Below are 27,070 nucleotides of genomic sequence, written 5' to 3' on the forward strand. Positions count from 1 at the left end.
GACTGAACTGAACTGAACTGAAACTATATTCAGTTTGCATTCTCTAGCATGGATTGGCAAGCATTCCCCATGTGTAGTGACAGTTAAACATTATCGACTTGAGGGCACTTTCCTTTCTTGGTGTCCGTAAAGCACTGGGAGGTAGCTTTGCAGGACACTGTGGAATAGCTGTCGTTTTCCCTGTGGAGAAGATTTGTTTTGCTATTATCAAGGTGATGCCCCATTGCTCTCTTTTTTCCCTTTCTTTGAGCACAATAACTTCTTGCTTCAGTGCTAAAGCATTTTGTAATCTTTAGAAGATTTAAATGGTAATTAATATCCACGGTTAAAGTGACAACAATGAACACAACTTGATTGAAGTGATGAAAATATGATCAAGTTTAACTGAGTTCTCACATGCATAAGCGAGGACAATTGAAAGTGTTACTCACTCATCGTGTCTGACTCTTTGTGATCCCATAAACTGTAACCCTCTGTCCATGGGATCCCATATACTGTAATCCTCTGTCCATGGGATTCTCCAGGCATGAATACTGGAGTGAGCAGCTATTCCCTGATCCAGGGATCGAACCCAGGTCTCCCACATTGCAGGCTGATTCTTTACCCTCTGAGCCACCAGGGAAGCCCAAGCAAGGACAATTGGCTCACATTTATCCCTCAGCCACTGTGACTGTAAGGTGCCACTGATCAAAATATAATGTCTCTGCATTTCAGATACAACATAATCTGAAAGAAAGCTTTAATAAATATGCTGTGATACTTCTTGAATTTTACCACATGCCAACAACTATGCCAGGTGTTAGAAATTATGGAAGGGATTTGCCTGTGGTCAAGCAAGACTTGTGTAATCAAATCTATGAGAGCAAAGAAAGTATGGTGAGGTGGGGAAAAAAATGTGCTCAAGAAATTCAAAGAAGATAATCCCTGAAGCTGGAGAGAACAACACACACTTGAAAAGGAAGACGAAAGAGACGTAGAATTTGGATAAGTGAAGATGGTGAGGGAAAGATACTTGAAGCCCAAATCAGATTTGGAACAAACATTTGGAGGTGCAGAAACAGGAAGGATCCTCAAGGGATGATGAGAGGGTTGATCTGGCTGAAGCCTAGCATGTGAGAAGGAGTAACCACAGATGAGACTGAAATAGACTTTAAAGAGGGAGTGTCCTTGAATGCAGTCTGTGAAAACCAGGTAAGTCTTGAAGTTTTCTGACGTCACTAACATGTTCAGAATTGTTTTTGGAAAGCCAAACCTGTGCTGTTGACTAATCTGAGTCAATATGATAGTTTGACAAAGGTCAGGATAGTGCATATTACGGAATATCTCAACTATTTGCTGGAGAAGGCAATGGCAACCCAGTCCAGTACTCTTGCCTGGAAAATCCCACGGATGGAGGAGCCTGGGGGGCTGCAGTCCATGGGGTCACTAAGAGTTAGACATGACTGAGTGATTTCACTTTCACTTTCCACTTTCATGCATTGGAGAAGGAAATGGCAACCCACTCCAGTGTTCTTGCCTGGAGAATCCCATGGACGGAGAAGCCTGGTAGGCTGCAGTCCATGGGGTCACACAGAGTTGGACACGACTGAAGCGACTTGGCAGCAGGCAGGGATTGATTTTGGCGATTTCTGTATCTTCTAAATGCAAGTCCCACAAACTCCAGCATCCCAAAGCTCCTTCTAATAAAGCCACCACACTGTGTGCATAGACAGAGGATTAACTTGTTCATGCACACACCTAGGACACAACTCACAGACTCAGACAGTGCAAATTAAATCAGCAAAAACACCAGGACCATATGGAAAAAAGAGTAAGCAGATCAGTCGCTGGAGAAATTGCAAACAGCATTTGAGGTAGTAAAGTATGGATTTAACAATATGAAAATTAATAAACAGCTGAGATAAGATAATGGTTGAGGAACTCTGAATGATGGAAGAGGTATTTTAAAAAGCTGCTATAAATAGACCTGTATAGTCAGTAACTTAGTTCTCAATTATGTTTCTGTTTTCATGGGTCAAGGTGAAATTGCATGTTACGGCAAAACTCACTCAGAATAAAATTGGACTCCATTTCCCCCAAAATAAGTAATTTTAAAACTGAAAAATAGAAAAAAAGAAAAGAAAAAAAAAACAAAGCAACTTATGGTTTTCTTTTCTCAGGGGATTAACTGAGAATCTCAGGGGATTAAATGAAAAGCTGGTGGATTATTTGTTGTCCTCAGCAAACAGAAACTAGAAGAAGAAAACCCCAAAATGAAACAAATACTATGAAATTAATTGACTCTTCATACCATTTCTCCATTCAAGCTTGCAAACAACTGAAGATTTTACTAAATCAATTCTGAAAGAGAAGCTTCTGTGTCCCTTTGTCTCACTCTGGATATTGGTAATGATTTGATTCTTTTTTTTTTTTTTGATCTTAATGTTAATTTTCTTTTATTTTTTTTTAATTTAATTTAATTTTATTTTTAAACTTTACAATATTGTATTGGTTTTGCCAAATATCAAAATGAATCCGCCACAGGTATACATGTGTTCTTATTTCTATCTGGTCACACTCGTGTCTTCAGTTTGCAAAAATTAATGTGTACACTTACAGCATATGTATTTTCCTGTACACATTTATTATTTAAATAGTTAAAATTCTAAAATAAACTGTTAACAATAGTAAAGTATGTTAAATAAGTGCTTGTGTAACATTAGGGCTAAAATTAGATTTTCAAACCTTTAGAATTTTTGTCTCTAGAACTACCAGGGGGGATTCAAACGAACATATCTTGATAGCCATTCCAAATACCCACCTCTGTGTTGAAAATTAATAAGCATGACTTGGAAAAATCAAAGATATGGAAAACTGTCTTTAAAGAGAAGCTCTACTGGTGAATGGTAGCCTGACTGCATGTTTGCTAAGTCGCTGCAGTCGTGTGCAACTCTTTGTGACTCTATGGACTGTAGCCTGCCAGGCCCCTCTGTCCATGAGATTTCCCAGGCAAGAATACTGGAGTGGGTAGCCACGTCTTCCTCCAGGGGGTCTTCTCAACCCAGGGACTGAACCTGTGTCTCCTGCCTCTCCTGCATTGCAGGCAGATTCTTTACTGCTGAGCCACCTGGGAAACCCCAAATGGTAGCTTAGCGTCAGCCATATTGGAGACTTGGGGTACACATTATGTCTTCTTAATAAAGTGGACCTGGGGATTCCAATGGAAGGGAGATAGTATAATAGTTGGGCTGACTCTCCAGGAAGATTTGAAATGTAAAACATCCTCAAGTATTGGAAAAAGATTATTTTTTCACCTATAGAAACATAAATAAGTTCAGATATGCAGATGACACCATCCTTATGGCAGAAAGCAAAGAGGAACTGAAGAGCCTCTTGACGAAAGTGAAAGAGGAGAGTGAAAAAGTTGGCTTAAAACTCAACATTCAGAGGATGAGGATCATGGCATCCAGTCCCATCACTTCATGGCAAATAGATGGGGAAACAATGGAAACGGTGACAGACTTTATTTTCTTGGGCTCCAAATTCACTGCAGATGGTGATTGCAGCCATGAAATTAAAAAGACAGTTACTCCTTGGAAGAAAAGCTATGACAAAGCTAGACAACATATTAAAAAGCAGAGACATCACTTTGCTGACAAAGGTCCATATAGTCAAAGTTATGATTTTTCCAGTAGTCATGTATGGATGTGAGAGTTGGACTATAAAGAAAGCTGAGCACTAAATAATTGATTCTTTTGAACTGTGGTGTTGGAGAAGACTCTTGAGAGTTCCTTGGACTGCAAGAAGATCCAACCAGTCCATCCTAAAGGAGATCAGTCATGAGTGTTCATTGGAAGGACTGATGTTGAAGCTGAAATTCCAATTCTTTGGCCACCTGATGCGAAGAACTGACTCATTGGAAAAGACCCTGATGTGGGGAAAGATTGAGGGCAGGAGGAGAAGGGGATGACAGAAGATGAGATGGTTGGATGGCATCACCGATTCAATGGACATCAGTCTGAGCAAGCTCCAGGAGTACTGGTGATGGACAGGGAGGCCTGGCGTGCTGCAGTCCATGGGGTTGTAAAGAGTTGGACATGACTGAGCAGCTGAACGACAACAATGTTAAGCAAAGTTGTGTATTACAAAAAGACAAGTAATGGAGAATAGCACGAAAAGAAATTATGTTAGAATATGATAGTACTACTAAACTTTGCTGTTCTCATTCAGTAGTCTAGTAAAGTTTTACTCATTACTTCCTTTTGTTCCATAGTTAATAAATCTGGGTTAAGATATTTATCTGGCTTCAATTTATTTGTCAAACTAGTTCTTTATTCAACCTAAAGCACAGAAAATTCTAAATTGTGGATAATTGTGAGTGCAAAGATAACTATTTGCTACACTTGACTATAAGAAAGAGTGTACTAATTATTATATTCCCAATAAACTTTTTTTTTAGTTGATCTGGATGTCCCATTCCAGAATGCTGAAGTACATTTATAGACACTAGATGAACACAAGCACTTCACCTGAAACCAAGAATTCAGGTTTCATCAGCCTTTATCAGATGTTGACTTCCTCAACATCTCTTTGTCCAAGGAAGGAGTTAGGACTAAATTAGTCCATAAATGAATACTTCTCTCCTGTAAGAAATTAAGATTTATAATAAAGGCTGAAAAGGCAGTACACTCTAAAGGCTGAGTTTTACTTATTTTAGCCCATGAATGTGATTAAAGCAACAAGAAAACAGTCCCATCTTTCCCAAATAATGAAAAAAGAGGGAACATTTGTCTCTAAGATGAAAAAAAGGGGCTATTATTAGGCTCAATTCTGTGAAGTTATTTAATAGAAAATCATTATAAAACACAGAGAATTAAAACATCCCTTTATACCTAGAAAGTAGCAATTGAGAGTACGTATTTAATAGTTGATTTATAACCTCATTTTACATTTTCCTTTTTACTTGCACCAGTTACTTGAACTATAAGTTCATTTTGTCATAAAGAAATGGGAATATAATCACATCCTAATTACATAGCTTTGGGTTATTTGTACAATTAAGTTATCTATTACAAAGTTAATGAATGTTAATAATGCAATTCTCTTTGGTGACCTGATTGATATACTAACATTTATTGTGTACTGCAGTCATTAATTGAGGAATACTAATTGAATAAACACTAAATATTATAATGTATATTTTTCTCCTCCAAAACGTAGTCATTTATAACAATTTTGTTTTTAACCAGTCTCTCAATTTTTAAAGTTCTAAGTAAAAATAGAGCAGTTAATGCTCACTCATTTATCTTATTTTTCATAAGAACATGGACATCAATGTAAACTAGTCTCCCAAGATTTGGGAGAAAATGTATCCTTTATCCCAGATAGGGACAAGCATGGAAAAGTGGATTAGCAAAAAAAAATGTGCCTCAAATATTAATACCCTTGAAATTTGATACAGGGAAAATTGAAAATAATGGAGGAAATCCTTCTTAGTGGTACAAGATAAGAAAAAATTACATGCACACAAAATTAACACTAAGCATTCCAACGACTGAGGGAAGTTTGCTGTCTTTATTTCTTGTGCTTAGATATTGTCAGTAGTCACAAATCAAGTTAAGGTTTAGATTCTATTTGTGCCTTTGCAAAGCTATGCATCATTGTGCCTTGTGGAAGAAATCGTTAAAGCACATGTTCTGCCAAGTAACTGCTGATGCTTACTTCTAAATTTTGATCTGATTGCATGAGATACTTTAGGCAAAGACCTTAAAAGAGTCCATTTGAAAAAGATTATTTTTAAGATGCTTATTTGTACGTGTCACCACAGATTTACACCTTCTTGTGATAACTTTGAAACCATTAACCTATTTCTTTCAATCCCTTTGGATACCTAAGATTTCCCTACTTAATTTTAGAACATATTTAGCAAAGTACAACATGTTGTTCTAAGGGAAAAAAAAAATCTCTAACATTCATAGAATTGGAACTGACATATTAAAGTTGCACCAAGACATAAAGTAAAGTTGAAGGATGTAGTTATTATAACATAAAAGTTATTTTCATCTGAAGTACCCACATAATTGAAGTAAATGTGAATTCTGCTTGTGGGAATTATCTCAATTTTCCACTTCAGTTATCCAGCATAAAAATAAATAATGATGTTTTATATTCCCAAGCAATTAATACTTAAGCATAAATAATATACTAGTGTTGATTTTTATTGCTTTTTGTTTAGCACTGAAAATGCATGTCACTCACTTAAATGGTTATAAATACATTTGTAGCTATGTTTTTTATTTCTCAAAGTTCAAAATGCATCTTAAACTAATTCATTATGAGTGTTGAGCATGTAACAGCCCATGTTTACTATATCTTCTATAACACTTGGCATAAGGAAAATAAGTGAAAACATATATTCTTCCCTAGATATTATCTTTCTGGAATTGAATAAGAAATGGTTTTACAGCAGTCTTTATCCCTTCCAACACAGTAATGGAATTGCAGCATTGTTGGTACAAAGTCACACCCAAGAATATTCCAAAATTTATCTATAACAAATCTATGTTTCATATTTACGTATTTTATATGCAATTATAACTCAGCAAAAAATAATGTTTTCTCTTGCTAACTTCACTCACAAAATAATGGTGAAGTTTTTGCAAATGTCACAGCATATTCTTCATTTTTTATGAAGGTAAATGACACCCCACTCCAGTATTCTTGCCTGGAAAATCCCATGGACAGAGAGCCTGGTAGGCTACACTCCATGGGGTCACAAAGAGTCGGACACGACTGAGCAACTTCACTTTCAAGCCTAAGAAAATATGGATGATTTTTAAGTGGCTATATTCATATCATCAGATTATTACTACCTTAAGCAAATAAATGGTAAGAATTTATGAAAATGAGAAAAAATTATTTCACTAGATCAATGGCATTTCTGCCATTTTTCTGGCAAAGTGACTGAAAATTATTGTTCAAAATATTCTCTGTATAGATATAAAAATATCAACACAGCTTTGCCTTAAAAATGGCATACCTGGTTTTAAGCAGAAATTTCTTAAATGCGAAAAAAAGTTGTGTTGGTTTCAATTTTAATTACTTTTCCAGGTTGACTTAAGATAGTTATTCTGATTTCTCAGAAAACCATTACTTAGATAAACAGTCTCTTTTAACTTACAGAAAGTACTGTAAAAATTAATAAAGAGAAACCTCAATTAAACAGTGTTGGGACACCATAAAGGGGAACTCTCATGCCCTGTTATTGCAGTGGAGCTAAATGAGAAAAAAGACTCCCCTTTGTTCCTGGCAAGGGCTCAGCCAAAGAAAGCCATGGACGCTTAGTTCATCATAGCCCTCCCAACTTCCTTTTCATTTCTATATGGAAAGGATCCCCTTTCTTTCCCCTGCAGGGGCAGGCATTGGGGCTCACCCTGACTGTAAACCCTGAACTGCAACTCTCTGCTAATCCCTAGTAAACCAATCTTTGCTGGAGAAATATTTGTTTCAGGTCAACTGTGTGTGTGTGTGTGTGTGTGTATTCAACTTGAACCTTTAATTTGACATGAGTAGAAAAGTCTGAGTATAATAAAACTATATAAAACAAGTGACAGTAACTCTTAGATTAAGTGATTTATACAAGGTCATAAGAAAAGTAAGTCATTTGCAGCAATACATAAAAAACAAATTGTTGCAATTGTTTTCACTGAGCTTGAAATCAGATAGCCCCTTATAATGTAGCCAAAGACTTCCCTGGTGGCTCAGATGGTAAAGAATCTGCCTGCAGTGCAGGAGACCCTAGTTCAATCCCTAAATTGAGAAGATCCCCTGGAGAAGGGAATGACTAGCCACTCCAGTATTCTTGCCTGGAGAATTCCATGGATAGAGGAGCCTGGCGGGCTACAGTCCATGGGGTTGCCCAAAGAGTCAGACACGAATGAATGACTAACACTTTCACTGTCAACCATGATAAGGATATCTTAATTGTGAACACTTGACAAATTATTTTGTGCAAAATACATTAGAATTTAATACATAAACCTGAAGTCTCTTTCTCATCTAGCCTGAATTCAGTTCCACAACTTTCCAGGGTTACAGAGATGAACTCTCCCTATAAAGACAATACTCTATGAGCAACAGGTGGTGGCTAGGCCATAACTAGATACTATACTGTTTAAAAGACAATATGAAAAACTGGAGACATAGCAAAGCAAATTTAATTCACAAAGGCAAACTAATAAAGTCAGTCCTAGAGATTTTATAGATATGATGCTCAGTTCAGTTCAGTCACTCAGTTGCATCTGATTCTTTGCAACCCCATGGACTGCAGCATACCAGGCTTCCCTGTCCATCACCAACTCCCAGAGTTTACTCAAACTCATGTCCATTGAGTTGGTGATGCATTCCAACCATCTCATCCTCTGTCGTCCCCTTCTCCTCCTGCCTTCAATCTTTCCCAGCATAAGGATATTTTCAAATGAGTCAGTTCTTTGCATCAGGTGGCCAAAGTATTGGAGTTCAGCTTCAGCATCAGGCCTTCCAATGAATATTTAAGACTGATTTCCTTTAGGGTGGACTGGTTGGATCTCCTTGCTGTCCAAGGGACTCTCAAGAGTCCAACACCACAGTTCAAAAGCATAAATTTTTCAGTGCTCAGTTTTCCTTATTGTCCAACTCTCATATCCATGCATGACTACTGGAAATACTATAGCTTTACTAGATGAACCTTTGTTGGCAAAGTAATGTCTCTGCTTTTTAATATGCTGTCTAGGTTGGTCATAACTTTTCTTCTAAGGAGCGAGTGTCTTAATGTCATGGCTGTAGTCACCATCTGCAGTGATTTTGGGGCTTAAAAAAATAGAAGTCTCTCACTTTTTCCACTGTTTCCCCATCTATTTGCCATGAAGTGATCTGACCAGATGCCATGATTTTAGTTTTCTGAATGTTGAGTTTTAAGCCAACTTTTTCATTCTCCTCTCACTTTCATCAAGAGGTTCTTTAGTTCTTCAGTTTCTGCCATAGGGTGGTGTCATCTGCATATTTGAGGTTATTGATAGTTCTCTTGACAATCTTGATTCCAGCTTGTGCTTCATCCAGTCCAGCATTTCTCATGACGTACTCTGCATATAATTTAAATAAACAGGGAGAAAATATACAGCCTTGACATACTCCTTTCCCAAATTTGGAACCTCTCTGTTGTTCCATGTCCAGTTCTAACTGTTGCTTCTTGAATTACATACAGATTTCTCAGGAGACAGGTCATGTGGTCTGGTATTCCCATCTCTTTAAGAATTTTCCACAGTTTGTTGTTATCCACACAGTCAAAGGCTATGGCATAGTCAATAAATCAGAAATAGATGTTCTTCTGGAACTTTCTTGCTTTTTTGATGATCCAGCAGATGTTGGCAATTTGATCTAAGGTTCCTCTGCCTTTTCTAAATCCAACTTGAACATCTGGAAGTTCATGGTTCATATATTATTGAAGCCTGACTTTGAGAATTTTGAGCATTATTTTACTAGTGTGTGAAATGAGTGCAATTGTGCAGTAGTTTGAACATTCTTTGGCATTGACTTTCTTTGGAATGGAATGAAAACTAACCTTTTCCAGTCCTGTGTCCACTGCTGAGTTTTCCAAATTTGCTGGCATATTCAGTGAAGCACTTTTACAGCATCTTCTTTTAGGATTTGCAATAGTTCAACTGGAAGTCCATCACCTCCAATAGGTTTGTTCATATTGATGCTTCCTAAGGCCTACTTGACTTCGCATTCCAGGATGTCTGGTTCTAGGTGAGTGATTACACACACCACTGTGGTTATCTGAGTCATGAAGATCTTTTTCGTACAGTTCTGTGTATTCTTGCCACCTCTTCTTAGTATCTTCTGCTCTCTTAGACCCATACAATTTCTGTCCTGTATTATGCCCATCTTTGTATGAAATGTTCCCTTGGTATCTCTAATTTTCCTGAAGAGATCTCTAGTCTTTCCCATTCTATTGTTTTCCTCTATTTCTTTGCATTGATCACTGAACAATGAACAATTAAGAAAACAGCTTTTAGGAGGTGTTTATGGCCATTGCTCCTTTGTAATGCTAAAACCAAGATGAGGTGGAAACTTAAATGGTTGTTACCAGGATGTGCTACCAATATCTCTTTAGATTATATTCATTAGATAATTCCCCACTCCCTAGGAGTAAAAAAAAAAGTATAAACATCAAAATAAACTTAAAACTCATACAGGTCAGCTCAATTTTTTATTTGCTTTTCTGTTTTTTTTTTTAATTTTTATTTTATTTTTAAACTTTACAAAATTGTATTAGTTTTGCCAAATATCAAAATGAATCTGCCACAGGTATACATGTGTTCCCCATCCTGAACCCTCCTCCCTCCTCCCTCCCATACCATCCTTCTAGGTCATCCCACTGCACCAGCCCCAAGTATCCAGTATCGTGCATCGAACCTGGACTGGCAACTCGTTTCATACATGATATTTTACATGTTTCAATGCCATTCTCCCAAATCTTCCCACCCTCTCCCTCTCCCACAGAGTCCATAAGACTGTTCTATACATCAGTGTCTCTCTGTTCCTTTATTCACTAGTGGAACAACAGACTGGATCCAAATAGGAAAAGGAGTACATCAAGGCTGTATATTGTCACCCTGTTTATTTAACTTATATGCAGAGTACATCATGAGAAATGCTGGGCCGGAAGAAGCACAAGCTGGAATCAAGATTGCTGGGAGAAATATCAATAACCTCAGATATGCAGATGACACCACCCTTATGGCAGAAAGTGAAGAGGAACTCAAAAGCCTCTTGATGAAAGTGAAAGAGGAGAGTGAAAAAGTTGGCTTAAAGCTTAACATTCAGAAAACAAAGATCGTGGCATCTGGTCCCATCACTTCATGGGAAATAGATGGGGAAACAGTGGAAAGAGTGTCAGACTTTATTTTTTTTGGGTTCCAAAATCACTGCAGATGGTGACTGCAGCCATGAAATTAAAAGATGCTTACTCCTTGGAAGAAAAGTTATGACCAACCTAGATAGCATATTGAAAAGCAGAGACATTACTTTGCCAACAAAGGTCCGTCTAGTCAAGGCTATGGTTTTTCCAATGGTCATGTATGGATGTGAGAGTTGGACTGTGAAGAAAGCTGAGTGCCAAAGAATTGATGCTTTTGAACTGTGGTGTTGGAGAAGACTCTTGAACAGTCCCTTGGACTGCAAGGAGATCCAACCAGTCCATCCTGAAGGAGATCAGCCCTGGGATTTCTTTGGAAGGAATGATGCTAAAGCTGAAACTCCAGTAAAGTACCACCTCATGCGAAGAGTTGACTCACTGGAAAAGACTCTGATGCTGGGAGGGATTGGGGTCAGGAGGAGAAGGGGACAACAGAGGATGAGATGGCTGGATGGCATCACTGACTCGATGGACATGAGTCTGAGTGAACTCCCGGAGTTGGTGATGGACAGGGAGGCCTGGCGTGCTGCAATTAATGGGGTCGCAAAGAGTCGGACACAACTGAGCGACTGAACTGAACTGAACTGAGTGGTTTAGTATTGAATAAATTGAAAATTAATTTGAGAGATAGACTGAATGGTATAAATATGCATCTATAATTATAAATGTTTATATTCAGTGTAAGAATTAAACATAAGAATATGGGAATAAGTGATTCTGAGTGAAACGAGTGCTAATAATATAGGTTGGGGTAAGTATGAGTTATCTTCTTTCTTATAGATTTGGATGTTGCATCCCAGAGTGGTTGAGCAACTTTTTCTACATTGCATGGGCTCTAGGTGATGAAGCATGTATTCAGTGTACATATGGCTTCAAATCCCATGGAAGAACATGGAATGCTGAGTCTTGATTTTCAAAAATTAACAAGAATTTGAGATGAAATTTATTTTACTTATGCTTTGACAAGTTTTGACTGTAGTCATAAGCATGAAATAGTGAATGAAATTAATGGGAACTATGAGAAATTAATATCTGAGAAATAATAGAAATCTATTGTCTTAAACCATGTCTATACTGATAAATTCAAGTAGCTATTCAAAAAAATCTTCATGTATATATCTACATCTATCTATCTATCTATATATCTACATATCCATCTATCCAGTGAATTTAATAAGTATTACTAACCATCAAACTGTAGCCCTATTCACACAAGGTAAGATGAAAGCAGAGTATGGGTATGTATGTATTTATGACTGTGTTATGTATGTATTTATGGGTATGTATGTATGACTATGAAAGACAAAAGTGAGACTACATTAGTATATGTAAATGTGTAAACTTTTTCTGAAATCTATCCTCTCTCTCTCTTGCTAATCTATCTCTATTTGAATGTGTCATTTCTAATGCTGTAATATACTCATTGACTATGTATTACATTGGGTGTTTAAACCAGGGGCAAAGCTACTGACTTTGTTCAAACAATTAGGCTGGCTATGGTGCATACAATCACAGCCAAAATTCTGGTCCCCTCACAGTGCCTTGATATGGTGAAGGTGTTCTAAATTCATGATGATTTTAATGAGTGACTGAACTGAACTGAAGTTAATTTTATACACTAAAACCATAAAATTAGAGTTTTGTAATTCATCAGACATACAGATCTGTGTTTCTTTCTTGGGTGTTGGGATAAGAAAGTACAAGTTGCCAAGGCACAGATATCATTCACCAATCTCATTGAGAAAAGACAACTTCAATGATAATAGATATCTGAAGGGATGTGAGAGATGATTATAATATTTAGCACTGAATTTCTTTACTGTGGACTTTATTACTGAAGTTTTTACTTTATTAAAAAGAAATAATATACTTTAGAAAGGGCTTCCCTAGTAGCTCAGATGGTAAAGAATCTGCCCACAATGCGGGAGACAGGGGTTCAATCCCTGGGTTAGGAGAAGAGAATGGCTACCCACTCTGGTATTCTTGCTTGGAGAATTCCATGGACAGAGGAGCCTTCGGGAAAGTCCATGGAGTTCCAAAGAGTGGGACATGACTGAGCAACAGACAGGTAGGCATACTTTCGAAAGGAGAGACCAAACTACATTAATGCCTAAAGATACACTCAAATATTTCTTCAGAAATTTATTTTGATACATAATGGGTGGCTCTCCTGTCTTGTTTAGAAACTTTTAACAGTTTAAGATAGGAATTTATTTCTGATTCCTTTTTTTATTGCAGGAGTTTCTGAAAATTATCCTGCCTTGCTTTGAGACTTTGTTTACTGATCAAAATTAATAAAAGAAACAAAATTTGAGTCATTACCTTTTTTCTCACAAACAGTGCAAAATAATTTCACAAATATGTTCACTTTTAGAAAACAAAGTTACTGTGACTTTTAAAATTAATTTTTATAATTAAGGAACTTTAGTAAGAGTCCAAGGCTACATTTCTCTTTGGATCTAATTAAAACAGTATTTTATACAGTTGTGCCTGAATTTCTTTTCTCAACCAGCTAAACAGAAAAGAAAAATTAAATTGCCCCCAATGTGGCTTTGCAAAGAGCTTCAGCAAATTTAATTAACCTACCTTGAGTCTCCTTAAATTCAGTGTGAGGCAACTTGCATCAGCAGGAAAAAGGACAAAGCCATGAAGTGATCTCTGAAAGGCTGGGGTCCATTTTAATGGAGTAAGTTGCTAAATGAAAATAAAAACCTATGTCTCTGTCTCAGTTTGAAAATGTAAATTAATTCTTTCAAACTGTTAATCACTCAGATTTCATGGTTCAAAAGTTAAGGAAACCCCTAGAAAAGTAGGGTCACTTAAATGATTTGTAAAGGTGAATGAGTACTCAAATTACACACAAACTTTGTACTTTATATCAAGAGCACATACTTTTTCCTGCATTAGCAGGAAAATGTCTTCTCCCTTCTTACAAATAACAAATTCTTACCTTTACTTGTCTACCCACCTGAAATGGTACCTCTTTTTAAAATATTCCTTGACAGTCGCATGCAATCTTTAGATTTTTCCTCTTCTCTGTATCCCCAAATACTTATTTCCCTTATATAAAGTTGGCATCAAAATTACTTGTATACATAGGTCTTTGATGGAAAATAAAGGACAGCAAGGAGATCAGACCAGTCAATCCTAAAGGAAATCAATCCTGAATATTCATTGGAAGGACTGATGCTGAAAGCTGAAGCTCCAATACTTTGGCCACCTGATTCGAAGAGTTGACTCCTGAAAAAGACCCCGATGCTGGGAAAGATTGAAGGTGGGGGGAGAAGGGGGCAACAGAGGTTGAGATGGTTGGATGGTATCACCGACACAATGGACATGAGTATTAGCAAACTCTTGGAGATAGTGAAGGACAGGGAAGTCTGGTGTGCTGCAGTCCATGGGGTCACGAGTCGAACACAACTTAGGAACTGAACAACAACAATATTGTTGCGAAAAGTTGTGTTTTTCCCACTTGCATGCTAATTTTAATTATTTTATTTACTTATTTTCTCACCAAAGAAGGGAAACTCACTAAAGTTATCCCATTTAAAGGGGTCTTTTTTAAGGTATCATTTGGGTCCTCAATAGTAATATGGTACTGTGTCTGTCTGGGGTTGTTTATTGGATTTCTCTGTTAACAATGAGACTCAGATCCTCTGTTTCTATGTTTGGGCATCTATTTCTGTCACTAGGAATAGCATGTAATGGTTAAGAATGAGTTTTTACCATTGAGTATGAGGTTTTCTGTGGGTTTGTTATATATTTATATACATATGTTATATAATATATATGTATAGTTGCTCACATGTTAATGAATCTGCCTGCAATGCAGGAGAGTTGGGTTTGATCCCTGGATTGGGAAGATCCCCTGAAGAAGGGAATGGCTACCCAATCCAGTTTTCTTGTCTGAAGAATCCCATGGACAGAGGAACCTGGTGGCATATAGTCCATGGGATCGCAAAGAGTCAGACATGGTTGAGTGACTGATACTTTCATTTGTGTATGCCATTGTAATAAGTCTTTATTTTATTGCAGTGAAATGGACTGGAATGGGTGAATTTAACTCAGATGACCATTATATCTACTACTGCGGGCAGGAATCCATCAGAAGAAATGGAGTGGCCATCATGGTCAACAAAAGAGTCTGAAATGCAGTACTTGGATGCAATCTCAAAAATGACAGAATGATCTCTGTTCGTTTCCAAGGCAAACCATTCAATATCACAGTCATCCAAGTCTATGCCCCAAACAGTAACACTGAAGAAGCTGAAGTTGAACGGTTCTATGAAGACCTACAAGACCTTTTAGAACTAACACCCAAAAAAAGATGTCCTTTTCATTATAGGGGACTGGAATGCAAAAGTAGGAAGTCAAGAAACACCTGGAGTAACAGGCAAATTTGGCTTTGGAATACGTAATGAAGCAGGGCAAAGACTGATAGAGTTTTGCCAAGAAAATGCACTGGTCATAACAAACACCCTCTTCCAACAACACAAGAGAAGACTCTATACATGGACATCACCAGATGGCCAACACCGAAATCAGATTGATTATCTTCTTTGCAGCCAAAGATGGAGAAGCTCTATACAGTCAGCAAAAACAAGACCAGGAGCTGACTGTGGCTCAGACCATGAACTCCTTATTGCCAAATTCAGACTTAAATTGAAGAAAGTAGGGAAAACCACTAGACCATTCAGGTATGACCCAAATCAAATCCCTTATGATTATACAGTGGAAGTGAGAAATAGATTTAAGGGCCTAGATCTGATAGATAGAGTGCCTGATGAGCTATGGAATGAGGTTCATGACATTGTACAGGAGACAGGGATCAAGACCATCCCCATGGAAAAGAAATGCAAAAAAAGCAAAATGGCTGTCTGGGGAGGTCTTACAAATAGCTATGAAAATAAGAGAGGTGAAAAGCAGAGGAAAAAAGGAAAGATATAAGCATCTGAATGCAGAGCTCCAAAGAATAGCAAGAAGAGATAAGAAAGCCTTCTTCAGCGATCAATGCAAAGAAATAGAGGAAAACAACAGAATGGGAAAGACTAGAGATCTCTTCAAGAAAATCAGAGATACCAAAGGAACATTTCCTGCAAAGATGGGCTCGATAAAGGATGGAAATGGTATAGACCTAACAGAAGCAGAAGATATTAAGAAGAGATGCCAAGAATACACAGAAGAACTGTACAAAAAAGATCTTCACAACCCAGATAATCACAATGGTGTATCACTGACCTAGAGCCAGACATCCTGGAATGTGAAGTCAAGTGTGCCTTAGAAAGCATCACTACGAACAAAGCTAGTGGAGGTGATGAAATTCCAGTTGAGCTCTTTCAAATCCTGAAAGATGATGCTGTGAAAGTGCTGCACTCAATATGCCAGCAGATTTGGAAAACTCAGCAGTGTCCACAGGACTGGAAAAGGTCAGTTTTCATTCCAATCCCAAAGGAAAGCAATGCCAAAGAATGCTCAAACTACTGCACAATTGCACTCATCTCCCATGCTAGTAAAGTAAAGCTTAAAATTCTCCAAGCCAGGCTTCAGCAATATGTGAACCGTGAACTTCCTGATGTTGAAGCTGGTTTTAGAAAAGGCAGAGGAACCAGAGATCAAATTGCCAACATCCACTGGATCATGGAAAAAGCAAGAGAGTTCCAGAAAAAACATCTATTTCTGCTTTATTGACTGTGCCAAAGCCTTTGACTGTGTGGATCACAATAAACTGTGGAAAACTCTGAAAGAGATGGGAATACTGGACCACCTGACCTGCCTCTCGAGAAATTTGTATGCAGGTCAGGAAGCAACAGTTAGAACTGGACATGGAACAACAGACTGGTTCCAAATAGGAAAAGGAGTATGTCAAGGCTGTATATTGTCACCCTGTTTATTTGACTTATATGCAGAGTAAATCATGAGAAATGCTGGACTGGAAGAAACACAAACTGGAATCAAGATTGCCAGGAGAAATATCAATAACCTCAGATATGCAGATGACACCACCCTTATGGCAGAAAGTGAAGAGGAACTCAAAAGCCTCTTGATGAAAGTGAAAGTGGAGACTGAAAAAGTTGGCTTAAAGCTCAACAATCAGAAAACGAAGATCATGGCATCCGGTCCCATGACTTCATGGGAAATAGATGGGGAAACAGTGGAAACAGTGTCAGACTTTATTTTTCTGGGCTCCAAAATCACTGCAGATGGTGATTGCAGCCATGAAATTAAAAGACGCTTACTCCTTGGAAGGAAAGTTATGACCAACCTAGATAGCATATTCAAAAGCAGAGACATTACTTTGTCAGCAAAAGTTCATCTAGTCAAGGCTATGGTTTTTCCTGTGGTCATGTATGGATATGAGAGTTGGACTGTGAAGAAGGCTGAGCACTGAAGAATTGATGCTTTTGTACTGTGGTGGAGAAGACTCTTAAGAGTCCCTTGGTCTGCAAGTAGGTCCAACCGGTCCATTCTAAAGGAGATCAGCCCTGGGATTTCTTTGGAAGGAATGATGCTACAGCTGAAACTCCAGTACTTTGGCCTCCTCATGCGAAGAGTTGACTCATTGGAAAAGACTCTGATGCTGGGAGGGATTGGGGGCAAGAGGAGAAGGGGATGACAGAGGATGAGATGGCTGTATGGCATCACTGACTCGATGGACATGAGTCTGAGTGAACTCCAGGAGTTGGTGATGGACAGGGAGGCCTGGCATGCTGCAATTCATGGGGTCGCAAATAATTGGACACGACTGAGTGACTGATCTGATCTGATGTTTCCTCTATATCCAGTTCCTAGAGACTTTCTATCGTAAAGGAAGTTGAATTTTGTTGCAAGCTTTTTCCTGCATCTACTGAGATGATCGTATATTTTTTATTCCTTAATTTGTTAATGTGATGTACCATATTGATTTGCAAGCATTGAACCATGCTTGTATACCTGAGTTAAATACACTTGATCATGTTGTATGATTCTTTTGATGTATTGTTACACTTGGTTTGCTAATATCTTGTTGAGGATTTTTGCATCTGCATCTATGTCCATTGGTGATATTGGCCTGTAATTTTCTCTCTTGTGATATCTTTGTCTGGTTTTGGTATCAGGGTGATGCTAGCCTCATAGAATGAGCTCTGAATCTTCCTTCCTCTGCATATTTTTGGAATAGTTTGAGGAGGATAATAGTTTTTAGGAGAAGTTGTAGAAGCTTAATTTTTGGAGTTTTCTATGCCGGAATAAGAAATAATGAAAGAAGGTATGGCTTCAAACCAAGCCCTGGCATTTATTCAACTTCCATCTATTTATGTCCAAAAGGTACATCTTCAACTCTGTCATGAGTTGTAGCAGTCATGGGAACATTTTCAGCTCTTGTTTTCATTTTATTCCAAATATATGGTCTACTGATGCTTGGTAACTATGTCAAATGCTTAAGAATAGGGTCAACAGAAAGCATCAAAGAGCTTCAAATCTAAGAGTGGAGAAAAGACAGTGAAAGCAACAAAAAAATGCCTATGCAGATGCTGTGGGAAGTTCATAATTTGGATTTGAGTTTACATGCATATGTATATACAAGTAATTTTATTTATTAAATAATAGGAATTAATCTAATTACAAATAAAATTAGGGAATTCTATGTTTACTAATTGTTGGATATTGAAATTATTCCAGCATTTTCATCTCACTTTCCTGTGAGATTTTTGCTTATCCCCTACTCCTTCCTGGATGGGAAAAATATCAAATTTCTCTACTCCTTGTAAGTGAAAAATGAACACCTTTGGTTATGTAATAATTTAGAAAGTCAAAAATGTCATTAGGAGAAATTAATAGTTAACTATCAATAAAAAATTTCAATAATTAACTGAGAGCAAGTTTTGGTTTAAGATATGCAATAGATCTGTGGACATGCTTGACATTGTTACACAATCATCTGGGATAAAAAAAAGACATTGACTAAAGCCACAGTGAATAAATTTCTAAAACATAAATAAGTAATCTAGCCTTCAGAAAACAACATATTCCTACTAGAGTACAATAGAAGTCAACAATTTCAATGATTAGTTCTTTTTACTGCTGTAGGAAATGCAAGGGACATGTTTATCACTTTTTTTTTCCTTTAAGAATTCAGCATCCAACATCCTAGATACTAACTGATTTTCATGTTTCCCTGGCAGTATATGATTTATTCATGATTTGTACTATCAACCAGAAAAGTTATATCTTTTTTCAGGATTTTTTCTAATATTGCTCATCTTTCCTTTAAAGACTGATTCCTTCACAGTATCTGAACTCTTTTTTTTTTTTGGTTGACATAGTGGTGTTGAACTGTTGCAATCTCAGTGGTGTCTCAGTTAATGATACCCTTCAGCTCAAAAATACTTCATTTCTCTCCTTATCCTTTGCTTGGAATTGCATGTTTTTAGTCCCCAAACCTCTTGGCAAGAGAAGGAAAAATGCTACTTTCAACAATGCATTTCAAATATAAGGGTTAGAGAGAGAGGGAGGGAAGCACATTTAGAACAAGATGAAGTTACCTAACATAATAAGTGTAAACTTTTATATATCCTCTCTCCTCCTCCCTCCCCAAAATCATAATGCGGGTAGGTAAAATAGAAAATCAAACCAAACCAAAGGGCACTAACATATCTCAGCTACAAAAGTAAAATACTACCATTGATATGAACATTTATGTGCAGTGATTTCACTCATAAGCATATGGAATTGGTGCTGTAAGGATGCCCTCACACAGGTACGTTGGCTGTTAGTTTGAATTTATGTGATATGCTTTGACAGCATGAGTTTACCTATAATTTCTCTTATATCTAAATAATATTTTTTATATTTGTACATAGTTCAGGTGATGCAATCCATTTATGCAATATTCTATCATCAGTTGAAACTAATGCAAAATACAAATATTTCTTAGAAACTAACAACTGAAATTATGAATTCTAGGAGAGTTCAAGCCAAAGTTACTAAAAATAAAGCAGCAGATCTTGATTGGTACCTATCCAAATGTGAAATACTTTTAGTTACCATGACTGTAGGACTCTATGCTAAGATGACATTCTATTTAAATTTAAATTTATTGGTCAACTTGAAATTTAAAATCAACTTAAAAACTAACCTTTCTTTATAAGAAGGAAAGTATAATTAATATATTGGCAATGTTTTATGTATCACCAATATGCAGTATATCAGAAAACCCTTTCTAGCAGGTCAAAGGGCAAGTGTTAGAGATGCTATTATAAAGATGGGTTGGAAGCTGATGTGTATTCCAATGCATTATCTCTAATTTTAATGTAACAATTTAGAGTACTGACTCTAAAAGAAGGATAGCTCCACTTAAAACTGACAAAAATAACATCTTTAAACAAATATTGCATTAGTATAGGGCAAGGCATTTTACATCTACTATCTTATTTTATTAGTGTTAGTCATGCAGTCCTGTCCGACTTTTTGTGACCCCATGGGCTGTAGCCTGTCAGGCTCCTCCATCTGTAGAATTCTCCAGGTAAGAATACCAGAGTGGGTAGCCATTCCCTTCTCCAGGGGATCATCCATATTAACAAATTGAACCCAGGTCTCCCACTCTGCAAGGAGATTCTTTACAGTCTGAGCCACCAGGGAAGCCCATGTCATGCTCTCATAAGAATCAGACAATATGTGAGAATCAAAATGATCTTTTACATTACTTACTTGAATCTAGCAAAACAATTTCCCCTTTTATCCAATTGTTTTTCTCAAAAGACTTGAGACAAAAGTCAGAAGTGATCAGTTCAGTTCAGTTCAGTCGCTCAGTCATGTCGGACATTTTGCGACGCCTTGGACTGCAGCACGCCAGGCCTCCCTGTCTATCACCAACTCCTGGAGTCTACTCAAACTCATGTCCATTGAGTCAATGATGCCATCCAACCATCTCATCCTCCGTTGTCTCCTTCTCCTCCTGCCTTCAATCTTTCCCAGCATCAGGTCTTTTCAAATGAATCAGTTCTTCCCATCAGGTGGCCAAAGTATTGGAGTTTCAGCTTTACCATCAGTCCTTCCAATGAATATTCAGGACTGATTTCATTTAGGATGGACTGGTTGGATCTCCTTGCAGTCCAAGGAACTCTCAAGAGTCTTCTCCAACACCACAGTTCAAAAGCATCAATTCTTCAGCACTCAGCTTTCTTTATAGTCCAACTCTCACATCCATACAGAACTACTGGAAAAACCATAGCTTTGACTAGATGGACCTTTGTTGGCAAAGTAATGTCTCTGGTTTTTTATATGCTGTCTAGGTTGATCATAACTTTTCTTCAAGGAGCAAGCGCCTTTCAATTTTATTGTTGCAGTCACCATCTGCAGTAATTTTGGAGCCCCCAAAATTAAAGTCTGTCACTGTTTCCAGTTTCCCCTTCTATTTGACATAAAGTGATGGGACCAGATGCCATGATCTTAGTTTTCTGAATGTTGAGTTTTAAGCCAACTTTTTTACTCTCCTCTTTCACTTTCATCAATGGTTTTTGCTAATGTCTCGTTAAATACAGCTGAGACTGAGAAATACTTTAAAGAATAAAATGTCTCCACCTAAATAAAATATTCAAAGTATATTATTTGGCCTGACAAATTTGAATTTAGAGTATGTGTTTACTAAATTATTTGGATAATTTCAAGATTCTTTCAAAATAAAGAGCATTTGATAATAATATTGACTATCATATAATCAACACAGTGGGATATCTTATGTGGTGAGTACTGAGGCATGTAGTTAAAACAAAATATGTTACACTACTTCCAAAGCCTTGCAGTAATTTAACATTCCAATTTTGTATTTCTACATTTCACTATGAAGTGAAGTGAAGTCAAGTCACTCAGTTGTGTCCGACTCTTTGCGATCCCATGGACTGCAGCTTATCAGGCAACTCCGTCCATAGGATTTTCTAGGCAAGAGTACTGCAGTGGGTTGCCATTGCCTTCTCCAGGGATCTTCCCTACCAGGGATCAAACCCAGGTCTCCTGCATTGCAGACAGACGTTTTTACCATCTGAACCACCAGGGAAACATTTCACTATAATGCACATAAATATTTTGTGGAACATTCATAATTTCTCCCATTTTCTAAGTGTTCTAGGAAAAATGAACACTAAAAAGTGTTCTAGGATTTGAAGAAGTTCTATTTACATAAAATTTATTTGTTTCAGCAGTTATTAAATAGAATACCTGCTATATGGCAAATATTACACACTTCAAGAACTGAGAAAATAATTAGGACCAACCACCTATCCTTAAATGTTTATAAAATAGTGATCCAACTCTGCTTAAGGAAAATAAAGAATTCTGTCTATATTGTGAGGATTGTTATTTTTAGGAATATGCATTTCATAGAAGTCCTTATAAACTCTGCATTTTTATTTCATGTGTGCATAATTGTACTGCATAGTCTTATAATCATGCATCTTTTAGAAATATTATGTAACCCTTTATAACATTTTCTATCTAGCAAGTCAGACAGTTAACAGAGGTGTTACCACTGTTTAAAGAGCCCATCATAAATCTCAAATTTAAAGTCTTTATTTCCCTTTTGGAATAAAACTAGAAAAGGAAAATAAAATAATTTCCTTAAGTTCCACAGAGGTGTGATGCAGAACATTTCAGACCTTATGTGACGTCTTCCAAAGCCAAGTGTAATTAAGCATGTAGAAAGCTGGAGACTGCTCTACGGGTGAGAGGGGAATGCAACAATCGTGTGTTCTTATTAAAATCATAAAGTTTTCTTCTAACTTGTATCCTTCAGGTGGCAAAACTATTATCAATTTCATGCATTATGTTCTTTCCTTATAACTTTTCAAGCTTATATTTGTGGCCATGGTTTTATTTATTTGTTACAAATTTTTGTACTTTTGCAACATTGGCAGTAAATTCAGATTTTAATTAACATTGAGCCAGCTATGTTTTCACAAAGCACCACAATGGCTGAAAGCTATTATGCCTGATTCTTTTTCTATATTAGATATGATGCTTTTGTGAGAAAGTGCTTTTGAGTTCATGGGTGTTTATAATACTTTCTATTGCTCAACTGCTGCTGCTGCTGCTGCTGCTAAGTCACCTTAGTCGTGTCCAACCCTGTGAGACCCCATACGGCAGCCCACCAGGCTCCCCCGTCCCTGGGATTCTCCAGGCAAGAACACTGGAGTGGGTTGCCATTTCCTTCTCCAATGCATGAAAGTGAAAAGTGAAAGTGAATAAACTTTTCAAGCTAAGAAAAGTTATTTATCTTTACTGACTAATCAGGTATTCTAGAATAATTTTACAAAGGCCCAGCTGTAAAGGTTCACATGAGCCACACCTAACATGAAACTGTTTTTCTTTTTCTTTTTCAGGTTTAGCTGAGCCTGATGGTCTAGCATATTACATCATGTAGATCCCAACAAGAGGATTTCCCAGATGGCGCTGGTGGTAAAGAACATGCCAGCCAATGCAGGAGACCTAAGAGAAGTGGGTTCAATCCCTAGGTTAGGAAGATCTGGAGGAGGGCATGGCAACCCACTCTAGTATTCTTGCCTGGAGAATCTCATGGACAGAGGAGCCTGGGAGGCTACAGTCCATAGGGTCACACAGAGTTGGACACAACTGAAGCGACTCAGCACAAGAGGATTAAACTAAGTATGTTGAGCAATAGGGGAGAAGGCAATGGCAACCCACTCCACTACTCTTGCCTGGAAAATCCCATGGACGGAGGGGCCTGGTGGGCTGCAGTCCATGGGATTGAGAACAGTCGGACACAACTGAGTGACCTCACTTTCACTTTTCACTTTCATGCATTGGAGAAGGAAATGGCAACCCACTCCAGTGTTCTTGCCTGGAGAATCCCAGGGACGGGGGAGCCTGGTGGGCTGCCGTCTATGGGGTCTCACAGGGTCAGACACAACTGAGGTGACTTAGCAGCAGCAGCAGCAGTTGAGCAATAGAAAGTATTATAAACACCCATGAACTCAAAAGCACTTTCTCACAAAAGCGTCATATCTAATATAGAAAAAGAATAAGGCATAATAGCTTTCAGCCATTGTGGTGCTTTGTGAAAACATAGCTGGCTCAATGTTAATTAAAATCTGAATTTACTGCCAATGTTGCAAAAGTACAAAAATTTGTAACAAATAAATAAAACCATGGCCACAAATATAAATGAGGAATTTATAGAATATAGTTGTTGCCAAAAATATCCATAGCAGGTATAATGTTTATGTTTGGAGTAAAGAAAAGAAGGGAAAATAAAATGTCTGGTCTCTCAGGTCTCTGGGTCAAACTTTAAAACATGACGAGAAATGTTTCATAATTATCCTGTCAACTATATTGTCAATATGAAAAGGACTGATATCTATATCAAGACAAAAAACTTTTAAAACTCAAAAATAAGAAAACAACTCGATTTTAAAAACAGCAAGACATTTGAACAGACCCTTCACCAAAGAAGATAAACAGCAAACAATCACAAAGAAAGATGTCATGTGTCATTCAGTTCAGTTCAGTCGCTCAGTTGTGTCCGACTCTTTGCAACCCCATGAATTGCAGCATGCCAGGCCTCCCTGTCCCTCGCCAACTCCTGGTGTTCACTCAAACTCATGTCCATCAAGTTGGTGATGCCTTCCAGCCATCTCATTCTCTGTAATCCCCTTCTCCTCCTGCCCCCAATCCCTCCCAGCATCAGAGTCTTTTCCAATGAGTCAACTCTTCGCATGAGGTGACCAAAGTACTGGAGTTTCAGCTTTAGCATCAGTCCTTCTAAAGAACACCCAGGACTGATCTCCTTTAGAATGGACTGGTTGGATTTCCTTACAGTCCAAGGGACTCTCAAGAGTCTTCCCCAACACCACAGTTCAAAAGCATCAATTCTTCGGCACTCAGCTTTCTTCACAGTCCAATTCTCACATCCATACATGACCGCTGGAAAAACATAGCCTTGACTACACAGACCTTTGTTGGCTGAGAAGTTCAAATTAAAAAAAAAATTGATATCAGTACATACTTATTAGAAATTTCTAATAGCCAAAGTTCCTAAACACAAGGGGAAGGAATAGGAGGCCCTGTTCACTTCTGCTGGAAACACACAATCATACAGTCACCCTAGAAAACAGTGTGACAGCTCCTTTTAAAGGTAATCATACTCTGAAAAGTACCATTGATATTTTGCTAGGGAATGTATTGAATTGGTAGATTGCTTCGGGTGATATGAACATCATTACATTAATTCTTCTACTCTATGAACATGGAATATTTTTCCATTTACCTGTATCTTAAATATCTTTTATAGTTTTCAGAGTACAGATATTTCACCTCCTTTGTTAAGCTGATTCCAAGTATTTTATTATTTTTGATGCTAATGTGAATTGAGATTATTTTCTCAATTTCTTTTTCAAATAGTTCATCATTAGTATATATAAACAACTGATTTTTTATGTTAATTCTGTATCCTGCAACTTTACTGATTTCATTTATTAGTTTCAATTAATTTTTTTAAGGAGTATTTGGAGTTTTCTGTCTATGAGGTCATACCATCTGCAGAGACAAATTTTCCCTTTCCAACTTGCATGCTTGGTTTTTTTTTTCAATTAATTTTCTTGCCTAATTGCTTAGGCTAGACTTTCCAGTATTACATTGAATAAAGTTAGTATTTTATTCATATTTCTTATTTCTTTTCTTATTTCTGAGTAACTGAATAGTACTAATTTTAGTTAAATATATACCTTCTACATAGAGGAAAGGTTTGAAATCAATATATGTACCACAGACTCTTAAACATATTAAGCATTTTGATTAAATATTCATCTAGATTAACTATCAAACTAAATCAATATATGTATAAATATAGCTTTTATACATATATTAGCATTTAATTTTACCAGTAGTAGTACATTTAAAAATATTCACAAAATAAAATCAATGTGAACGTATCTTGCCATCTGACTCAGATTAACATTGACTACACTAAACAATATTTCTTGATCTAATATAGAAATCAAACATGAAAGAAACTGCAGTCATCAATACTTTGGTATAATTATATTATTTTGGTATAAATTTTGTATATAATCATAAACAAATATTAGTAATATAAAATATCAATGTACAATTAAGAACAAGATTAGAAGGATAGCTATAATAAGTTTTATTCAATACTTTACAAGACATTGTAGCAACTGAAAGGAGACATATAAAATAAAGACAAGGTAAAAAATTTGGAAAGGAAGGAAAATACTGATATTTTTTCCAGCTGGTAAGCTTTAGTTCAGTTCAGTTCAGTTCAGTTCAGTCGCTCAGTCATGTCTGACTCTCTGTGACCCCATGAAGTGCAGCACACCAGGCCTCCCTGTCCATCACCAACTCCCGGAGTTCACCCAAACTCATGTCCATTGAGTTGGTGATGCCATCCTTATGTATATTAAAAACAATTCATAAGATTATTAATTACAAAGGGTTTTTGCATTGTTGCTAAATAAAAGATCAATATAAAATTTTAATTACACTTTATATACCACCTATGTTTAGAAAATTAAAAATAAAACTATTTTAAATTTTATAATAAAAATTATAAAATAAATTTTTTTAATTTTAAAAATAATTAAAAATAACTACCAGTCACAATATTAGTGCATAATATAAAGTATCAGGAATAAGTGTCCTAAAAGCTATCAAGACTATTATATAAATATTATAAAACTACTTTAAAATATATTATGAGGCTTCTATAAATATATATATTGTTATATATAACAATATTTATTTTATGTCAGTATTGTATACTGTCTATAACATGTTATCAATTATATTATACATTAATAAATTATATAATTGATATAATTATATAACATAAAACATTATTACACATTTTAAATTTTACATATATATTTACATTATTTATTAGGAATCAGTTCAGTTCAGTTCAGTCACTCAGTCGTGTCCAACTCCTTGCGACCCCATGAATCACAGCATACCAGGCCTCCTTGTCCATCACCAACTCCCAGAGTTCACTCAACTCATGTCCATCAAGTCGGTAATGCCATCCAGCCATCTCATCCTCTGTCATCCCCTTCTCCTCCTGCCCCCAATCCCTCCCAGCTTCAGGGTCTTTTCCAATGAGTAAACTCTTCGCATGAGGTGGCCAAAGTA

General features: G+C 36.9%; 1 pseudogene; it reads left to right on the plus strand.

Annotated features, from left to right (window-relative positions):
- Positions 1–23,327, plus strand: part of LOC129635731 (craniofacial development protein 2-like) — a 67,823-nt pseudogene extending 44,496 nt beyond the window's left edge.
- Positions 23,328–27,070: the final 3,743 nt, after the last annotated feature.

Source organism: Bubalus kerabau, chromosome 21 (genome assembly GCF_029407905.1).
Source record: "Bubalus kerabau isolate K-KA32 ecotype Philippines breed swamp buffalo chromosome 21, PCC_UOA_SB_1v2, whole genome shotgun sequence".
NCBI lineage: Eukaryota > Metazoa > Chordata > Mammalia > Artiodactyla > Bovidae > Bubalus > Bubalus kerabau.